The 9,223-nt window shown below is 41.4% G+C and overlaps 1 long non-coding RNA gene across 1 annotated transcript; it reads right to left on the bottom strand.

Moving 5' to 3' along the window:
- Positions 1–35: 35 nt before the first annotated feature.
- LOC138976850 (uncharacterized) lies at positions 36–557 on the bottom strand. The gene is made up of 2 exons (XR_011459180.1): positions 491–557; positions 36–208 (listed from the first exon to the last, which is right to left on the bottom strand). It is a non-coding gene; the product is annotated as an uncharacterized lncRNA (long non-coding RNA).
- Between the last annotated feature and the right edge of the window lie 8,666 nt (positions 558–9,223).

Raw genomic sequence — 9,223 nt, forward strand, 5'->3', positions numbered from 1 at the left:
CATCCACGACTAGCAACAACGCAACTCAATCTTCACTCCTTATCGGTGTCGATTTAATGTTTTATTTGAAAAGTGATCACAACAACAGTACACTCCATGTATCAGGAGATGGGATTCCAAAGGACTGTCGCCAAAACCCAGAGCTGGTCGAGCCCTGGATGAATGGATCGTGCGGCTTAACTTCTTTGATCATCAATTACGGAGCGACCTGTGAACATATCAACATCTCACTGGTCAGAGCAAGAAAAAAGGCCGAAGTCACAAACTCAATTTGTGCTCTCACACACACACACACACATACACACACGCACGCACGCACGCGCACTCGCACTGACACCCATACCACCAACACACACACACACACACATCCACACGCACACATGCTCACACACACACACACACACACACACACACGTACACACACACTCGCACACACACACACACACATACATACACACACACAAACACACGTACACACACACACACCCACCTATCTGCCATAAGAGCGGCTGCGAGGTGGAGACAGACTGAGGTAGGGCGAACAGTCGCAGTCACAACACACACACACACGCACGCGCACTCACACCGACTCCCATACCACCAACACACACACACACACCACACACACACACACACACCTGTTTGCACTTACATTTTTATTCCCACCACACATATAACCCTACCTCTTACATAGTCTATCAACAACAAAACACCGCAACAACGAAGAAAAAAAATATCAAAAACAAAATAACACCTATATTATCTGGTGTACCTATCAAAACCTTGTGCGTGAACCCCGCTGCCGGCAATCAAACACAGAGGGAGGGTCAATTACTGTCATTACTCAAACCGCGATAAGCATCCACCTGCAATAAGCACCCAATAAAAAAAGGCAGTAATTGACCCTATGGGGGCAATTACTGCAGGGGAGCAGTAATCCTGTCATTACCCCAGCTGGAGTGGTCATTAGTACCGAGCAACCTGTCTGTACAGGCACATGAAATCACATGACAAAATATAAAACTCAATAAACCGTTTATCCGCAATCCCTCCTTATCACTACTTAAACACAGGCACCTTAACCTATCACTTTATGCTGGACCCTACCCTTGCACATTGCACATTGCACATTTGAAAAAAGGGCCAGTTTATACTTGATCCTACTACTAGCCCCGCCAACGTTTTGTAACAGTTAAACGAAATATTTTCAAAAAAGTCAAAATTCATTTTTTAGACTTGTGATTTTTGCAATTTTTGTCATTTTTGGGGCACATTACAGCAAAGAAAAAAATTGGAGGTATACACTCTGTGTGTGTCGGGTTATCCAGAAAACTTTTCATTTCTACAACAAAAATTGTCAGCGCTATTGCGACGCAAAACTGACCAACGCAAAACAGCAAATAACGCCAAATAATGGAAACTTTGAACGTCCATATCTCTGAAATTTTTTATCCATCCTTGCAAGTTTCCAACCTTCTTAGTTAGCACGCCTACTACAAGCAGGCAACAATACTTGATGAAATTTAGAAAACATTAATGGACCAGCCTAAAATAAGACCAAATAAATCCATTGTTTTAATTCCGAGCTCATTTTCAGAATAAACATGGCGTATTTATATATTTTTGTATTCAGGAATTGATAGGGAATACCAACATAAAAATTGTAACATTTAATTTGTTATTCAACATTCTATTCAAATGGCATCTTGAAAGAACACATTAAGTTATGACATGTTTAAGCTTCGGAGCTGAAATGCAATACCACATTGTCCAAACAGAATCAAAGAATGTTTCACCAAAGTTTCAATACATTTGCTTTAAAAAATACCACCCCAGAGCATTTTACACACGGAATGTCTGTGTCTGTGTGCTTTCTCAAAGCTTATCACACACACACACACACACACACACACACACACCCTCACACACACACACACACACACACACACGCACACTTACACACACATGCATACACACACACGCACACACACATTCACGTACACGTAGACACACATACACACACACACACACACACGCACACATACACACACATGCATACACACACATGCATACACACACACACGCACACACATGCACGTACACGTACGCACACATACACATACACACACACACACATGCACGTACACGTACACACACATACACACACACACACACACACACACACACACACACACTCACACACACCACCACCACCACCACCCTCGTATCGAAACCTCGTCTATCTAAAAACGAAAATGTAAGCATTCCTTTAATTACACTGCACAGCATGTTTGCAAAAAACAAAACGAAAAAACTGTTAAAGATTCCGTCTTGCAAAACGTGAAAATGCTGAATTGCAAAAGATATTCACAGTCTAGGTACCGCCCTTTACTCTCTTTGTATTTAGCAAAGGCTTGGAAAAAAATGTATTGTTACACTTTTTGTTTTTCCTTAGTTCATCTCTACTTTCTCTTTCCATCTTCACCCTTCCCTAAATATTGCCAGGATCAACTTGAGTTGTTTTAATTTGTATACATAAAAAGAAAAATATCTAAGCTTTAATTTGGATGCCAGTTGGGTACCCTTCAACCAACCTTTAAAGCGAAAACGGGAGTCAAATTTAGTAGAGACAAAGTAGGTCACTGGGAAAACACGGTGTGTGTATAGCGACAACAACATGTCTGCCAACGACAACACACCCGACCGCCTCGGCCCACTGGACACTGCGTGCGGGAATATATAACTCAGAGGTGCTGTCAATAGTGCAGGATCAATTTCAACTAAACAGCAAGTCTGAACTCGACATGTCTCAGGTGATCACACCAGTCTCGCTCAATCCTGAAACGGAATGCGAGGTCCACACACAAAAAAGTGTGCGTTCTGTTACATTCTACACAGGTTTTTTTATTTGCCGTCTAGACGAATTATAATCATATCGTTTTCTGTACTTTACGCATACTCTCTTTTTCTTGATTGATTGATTGATTGAATGATTTATTGGTTGATTGATTGATTGATTGATTGATTAATTGATGATTGAATGATTGATTAATTGATGATTGAATGATTGATTAATTGATGATTGAATGATTGATTAATTGATGATTGATTGATTGATTGGTTTATTGATTGATTCATGCATTCATTACTTTCCTTTCTCTGTATCCAAACACGCGCAAGACCGCAGCAAGGGTCGGCCGTGTTACGATAAACACGTTTTTGTTTTGTTTTGCGCTCTTGGCCTTATTACCGTCGTCAGCTTTTATGATTTCATCCGGGTGTTCAATTGACAAAAAGACGGTGTGTCTATTCCAGTCACGTTTCATTGCTGACAGCGGCGCGAGTCACAAGACATAATATTCCAAAGCAGTCCATCAACAGATGTGATATTGAACGATAAAGGTGAGTTACCCTTTCAATTGCTATCATTAATAAAATCAAATGTGGACAAAAATAGTGCCTTTGGTTAGTTTGTCTTCTACACGAAGGTGGTATCTGGAAGAATTTGTATGGACAGTTTCATGAAGATCGGTCTAGCAGTTTTCTCATAATCGCTCTACACACACACACACACACACACACACACACATACACACACACACACACACACATACACACACACACACATACACACACACACACACACAAACACACACACACACACACACACACACACACACACACACACACACACACACACTCCACCACCACCACCACTACTACCACCACCAACTTAAAGGCGAAGTTCGAGAGGAATTTTTCTGCGAGTACGAAGATTTGATTTATGACACGCAACTGACACTTCGGCCGGAATTTTTCTCGTGGAGACGAAAAGCATGCGATACGAGAAAAGCATGCGTATCGCATGCGAGACGATTTGCAAGCCAAGCGGGTGGGGATTTAGTCTGGGCAAAGAAACTACAATGCACTGTTTGGTCTCGGTGAGACTGAAAGAGAGACAGAGAGCACGAGAGAGAGCGACAGGGACACACAGTGTCAGTGATTCAAGTTGGTGGCTTGGTGGCCAAAGGGATCCGGGTTCGATTCCCGGCATGGGCGGTCTTTTTTTTTTTTTTAATTCTTGTTTACTATTGTTTATTATGAACGTTTTAATGTTTTATTTTACTGTAATAATTTTTTTTATTGTGTAAAATAAATAAATAATATATTTTTTTTTTGATCCACGAATCAAACCACACACAAAACAAGAGGCGAAGCCTTCAAGGCTCCCGTAAGAAATCAACAAACAGTAACATAACACAAACTCACTCACTCCGTAACACACACACACATACACAAACACACACACACACACACACACACACACACACACACACACACACACACACACACACACACGCACACACACACACAGTTAAAACTAACGCATCATATCAACTCCATGTATAATTTTCAAAAGAAGGCAAACAGATAAAATGACTAGGGTAATAGGTTAGGTACCTGCCATGTACTTTTTCCACTGCTGTCCTCAGTCCTATACTTTTCATCAAGACTTGTCACCATGCCGAGTAGATCTAAATTCGGAAGTCTTCATGTGGCTGAGGCATATATCTGACATAGCGTCGATCTTGTTGTAGGTTAACCTCCTTTCTGAAACAAATGGCAAAATGCGATTAGTTATGATGACTACAACCTACACAAATATAAACAGTGTTTTGAAACAGAATAGTCAGGTTATACAAGCCACTTTACCTATGCAGCATGGTAACCCTACAATATGCGAAACATGTCGACTGCAGCAGCCTGGTTCTTAAAATAATTCTGACGGTCAACACAGCCAGAAATGCCAACAAAGACAAGAAAGCTGTGGCAAGGTAAGCTTACCAAACGTTACATAGCGAATCATATGATAGTGCGTAAACAGCAAACAGTAGATCTACAATCAAAGAGAGGATCGAGTCTGGAATGAAACGCGATACAGATCTAGCATTCAAAAACTGTCTTTCACGTTCAAGGAAGTTGTTGCAAAGTACTTAAGACTTACTAAATTGTACAGACAAAACCATGACAGTGCATGTTTTGAATCTGAGGAAAAAATCGTGATCATTTTGACTTTGAGAACAGATTCATTCCGTTTCCTTATATCTGCATGTTCAAGTAAATGGTGGACAGTTTTTTTCGGGCAGAGTAAACTTAACTTGAGACTCTACTGCAAGTCTTGAAATTCACATAAATCGAACCACGAGCAAAGACATCCAAACATTACAGGCACTTTAGATCAACTCATTTCACTAGAGGTGACTGCCTAGCACTGTGTTTGACATCCGTGTCTGCTGAAATAAAAAGAAATTAAAACAAAACGGATTAACAGTAGGTGACACGTTATCAGAGTGGGAGACACTAGATCTGTCTCTGAACTTACCGGGATACGGCTGCAAGATCGACACTGACTGCCGCGCTTTCGACAGCTCTTCCTCGCGTGGACATTGGAAACACGCTGTGCAGATCAAATTGTAGGAAATCTCCCTTTGGTATCTTCTTTATTTACTTTTCTGGAGCTTAGAATTAGAAACCGAACAACATGAAATCGTCTTCCCCGGCGAATCGGCGAGGTGAGAACTGGACCACAATCCTTCGCGCGACCCCTGACCTGATCTTGACACCTGACCTGCCGTCTACATGCCAAACACGACACAAATCAGTCAACTGCTTGTACCCCTTCAAAACCCCCCACCACCCGTTTTCTTTGGATACACGCTTTAACTACACACATGCCGACACAATGTTGATCATTGCTTCAATAATTTGAAGATGGTGGTTGAAAATTAACCACGTGAAATGAGTATTTCGGTGTTTAGCCAAAAATGTTAAAGTTTCTACCACAGACATACACACATACATACGCACGCACGCACAGACAGACAAAGTTTACCATCGCATAGGCTACACTTACGTGAGCCAATGAAAAAAACTAAAACCAAATCTAAATCAAAGCCATATTGCGCGTAACATAAAGCAACAGTCGAACCGTCTGCAAGGGAGACATTGTTAGTAGTAGATCTAAAAGAAAAGAATGGATTCCATGGAAGCTAGTGTAACTATGCACATAGAACATCTTTGAAGCTTCGGATATAACTCGATGAAACAAAAAAGAACCAAAACTTAAAACATGTCCCAACAGTTGTTAGTCCACCTCTCTCTTCACCCGACCCCCACACTCACATATTTTGTGTCTGAAAAGCTCTCAAACGCACTGGCACACACGAACACACACTGACTTATACAGAGTCCATTTAGAAAGATGTTCAGTGATAAGACAAGACTTTTGTCTCCTTTGGTAAACATCACGGTGTTTTTTCCCGCTACTGCTTATCCACGTGTAAAAATATTTCCCATAAGACAGCGCGAGTGGAGAAACTACGTCATATCATAGGGGAATCCCCTACCGGAGCAGGATCGGAGCAGGAACGGAGCAGAACCGGAGCGTGTGTGTGAGAGGGCAGGTGGAGAGCGGAGACAATTTCCTTGCTCCGCTCCGCTCTTGCTCCGCCTGTGTGTGAGCCCCCCTTTACAACTGTGACAACTGAACTTTGGAAGAGTACACCTCTTCATTACCTCCAGAGATCTTTCACTTCCAGCTGACTACCACCCCACCCCCTGTCTCCCCCCCTCCCCAGCCCCTCTGTGAGGTCACCTGCACTCACTCAGAGCAAGACCAGTTGACCGTGTCTAACTTTTGACACTGATAAAAAAATAATTAAAAAAATTCGGTCCATAAGGAGCGTCAAACCACGCACCTACGCCTTCCCACATAAGCGCCCTAAACAATTGAGCTATTGTGCGCTCGTCCAAATCAAGCCTCTCTTAGAGTATATCAACCCCTCCACACATCGAGAGCGCCGCGGGACGATGTTTCAAACCCAGACATACGCAATGACAGTACCACATTCAATATAAGTTGAACACGTCTTTGACAACAGCTGAAACGAATTAAAAAACATGTTATCTGACTAGTGTACACGCCCATGCTTTGTAAAAGCTTCCATGCTTCGTGTATAAAGGTTTTAGGTCTCACTTAGCACATGTCTTCGACGTCGAGTGTTAGGTTGAAACGCGCGTCCTCATGCGAAATCTTTAGCACCCGCTTTACAGGGATTTTTTTTCCTGGCCGGGTGCCAAAAAACGTGACAAATGTGTAAAGCTAATATCTTCCGTTTGCCTACCGTTAGGAACGTAATTTTTTGCACAAACCCTTGGCCCCAAAATTCCAAGGTACTCGCCATATTTGAGCTCAAGTGACCCCAGAGTACCAGAGATACAGTCCCTAGTCTTTACTCGACAATCAACTAGACTTTCAAACAACCACAAGAGCGAAATCTAAGTATAGCCGGGCTATAAATAGCCGGCGGCTACAAAAAAATATTACAATAAAATGAAAGAGAGAGTGAAAGCTGCATGCTCAGATGAAAATAATAAACAACAAGTCGCGTAAGTCGAAATAACAACATTTAGTCAAGCTATCGAACTCACAGAATGAAACTGAACGCACTGCTTTTTTCACCAAGACCACATACTCGTAGTTTCGTCAGTCCACCGCTCGTGGCAAAGACAGTGAAATCGACAAACCATGCAGAATAGTGCGGTAGTGGTCGCGCTGAGCAGGATAACACGCTTTTCTGTATGTCTATTCTTTTTAGCTTACTGAGTTTGTTTTTAATCCAAACAATCATATCATATCTATGTTTTTGGAAATTAGGGACCGACAAGGAATAAAAAACGCTCGCGCTGGACCCGAGTACTCTTCAGACTGGCTCGCTCCCCCAGTATGAAAGTTTTTCTCTAGTGCACGTTTAAGACCAAGTGATTGCTCTGTGTGAATTACAGGCATTCCCTTTGCTATATAAATACATTGCATGCGAACCGAGGATGTGCGTGGTGACTGGCCTTTCTCTTTTATTTGATCACAGTGAAAAATATACTGCCGACCCTCTTCATAACTGGTGAACTGGTGGCCCACGAAGTTCTTTTACTGTCCTGGCTCGCGGATTCTTGCATTTATCACGCCCCAGGTAGTTGTACCAAATTCTTTAATGTAAAGTGAAGGTAAAAGACTGAAACATATGTAAACAAAGGAAACCATAAGAAAAAATACAAATTAATATGAAAAGAATCAAAACACAAACTCGCGACCTCTAAACCACCGCAGTCGCGACCGAGCAACCAACGCTTGGTAGAAAATGGGGTACACAAAAAATCAAATTATTCAAACACACAACGCGCAAAGCCTGGGCTCGTATTCTTGAAACAGCTGCAACTCATATACTGGCCTGTAAAACCACTTCCGCTCGATAAGTCCGCTACGTGTTATTCATGAAACTCCGGGAAAGACTTACATGGGTGTCTCCGAGCTGAAAAGTTGGAGGACCCATCCCCCTCCTCTAAAACCGTCAATTTTGAATAAATCTTGTTAAAATATTGTTTGTAGATTTATGTCCCTCATGGACACACATTGGTGTCATTTAAGCACCAATGCATTGCGGACAAATACGAGATACCGCTCGCGAAATATTTCAACCGATGCTCGATCATACCGGCTTGTGGTGAAAGCGTGCTAGCGTTTTCTTTAATGCATTACAGTGTCCGATTATTTTCAACTGATTCCGTGGTCCAACGGTTCTCTCGTTCGCCTGATGCGTGATTGAGTCGAGTTCAAATCTCCATCTGCCCGTAATTTTTTTTTTTATTCTTTGGCATTTGTTTATTTTTGTTTATTTTCTTCATGTGCAAAAGAGTACGTTATAATAGCAAAATTGATTTTAAAAAAATGTTTTAGGCTGCAATGGTTTTTTTTAAAATCTTTGGTTAAGATGATATTAGTTTATTGATAAAGTTTGTTAACTTAAACATGTAAACATTTGATTAAAAAAATTAAATAAATAACCATGAAGAAGGATGCTTCCCGCTTAAAAAAACAAAGGTGAGAGAGAAAAAAAACCCACCTAAAATGCGGTAGCAGCCACCTGCATGCAACTGAGATTAAAAACAAAAAAATAAAAAATAAATAAAAAGGGTCTCCCTGTGTTTTTATTTCATTCAGTTTGTTTGGGTAGTTGCTATTGACTTTGAAACTGACACGCTGGCTAAAAAGCTGCAACATTGTGTCCTTCAAAGTCAAACTGTCGTTTAACTACCGCCCGGTATTTATTTTTACTGCCCAGTAATTATTTATTTTTCCCCGGTATTCATGTGTGTCTATCGGAAG

This window comes from Littorina saxatilis, linkage group LG9, assembly GCF_037325665.1.
Source record: "Littorina saxatilis isolate snail1 linkage group LG9, US_GU_Lsax_2.0, whole genome shotgun sequence".
Classification (NCBI taxonomy): Eukaryota; Metazoa; Mollusca; class Gastropoda; order Littorinimorpha; family Littorinidae; genus Littorina; species Littorina saxatilis.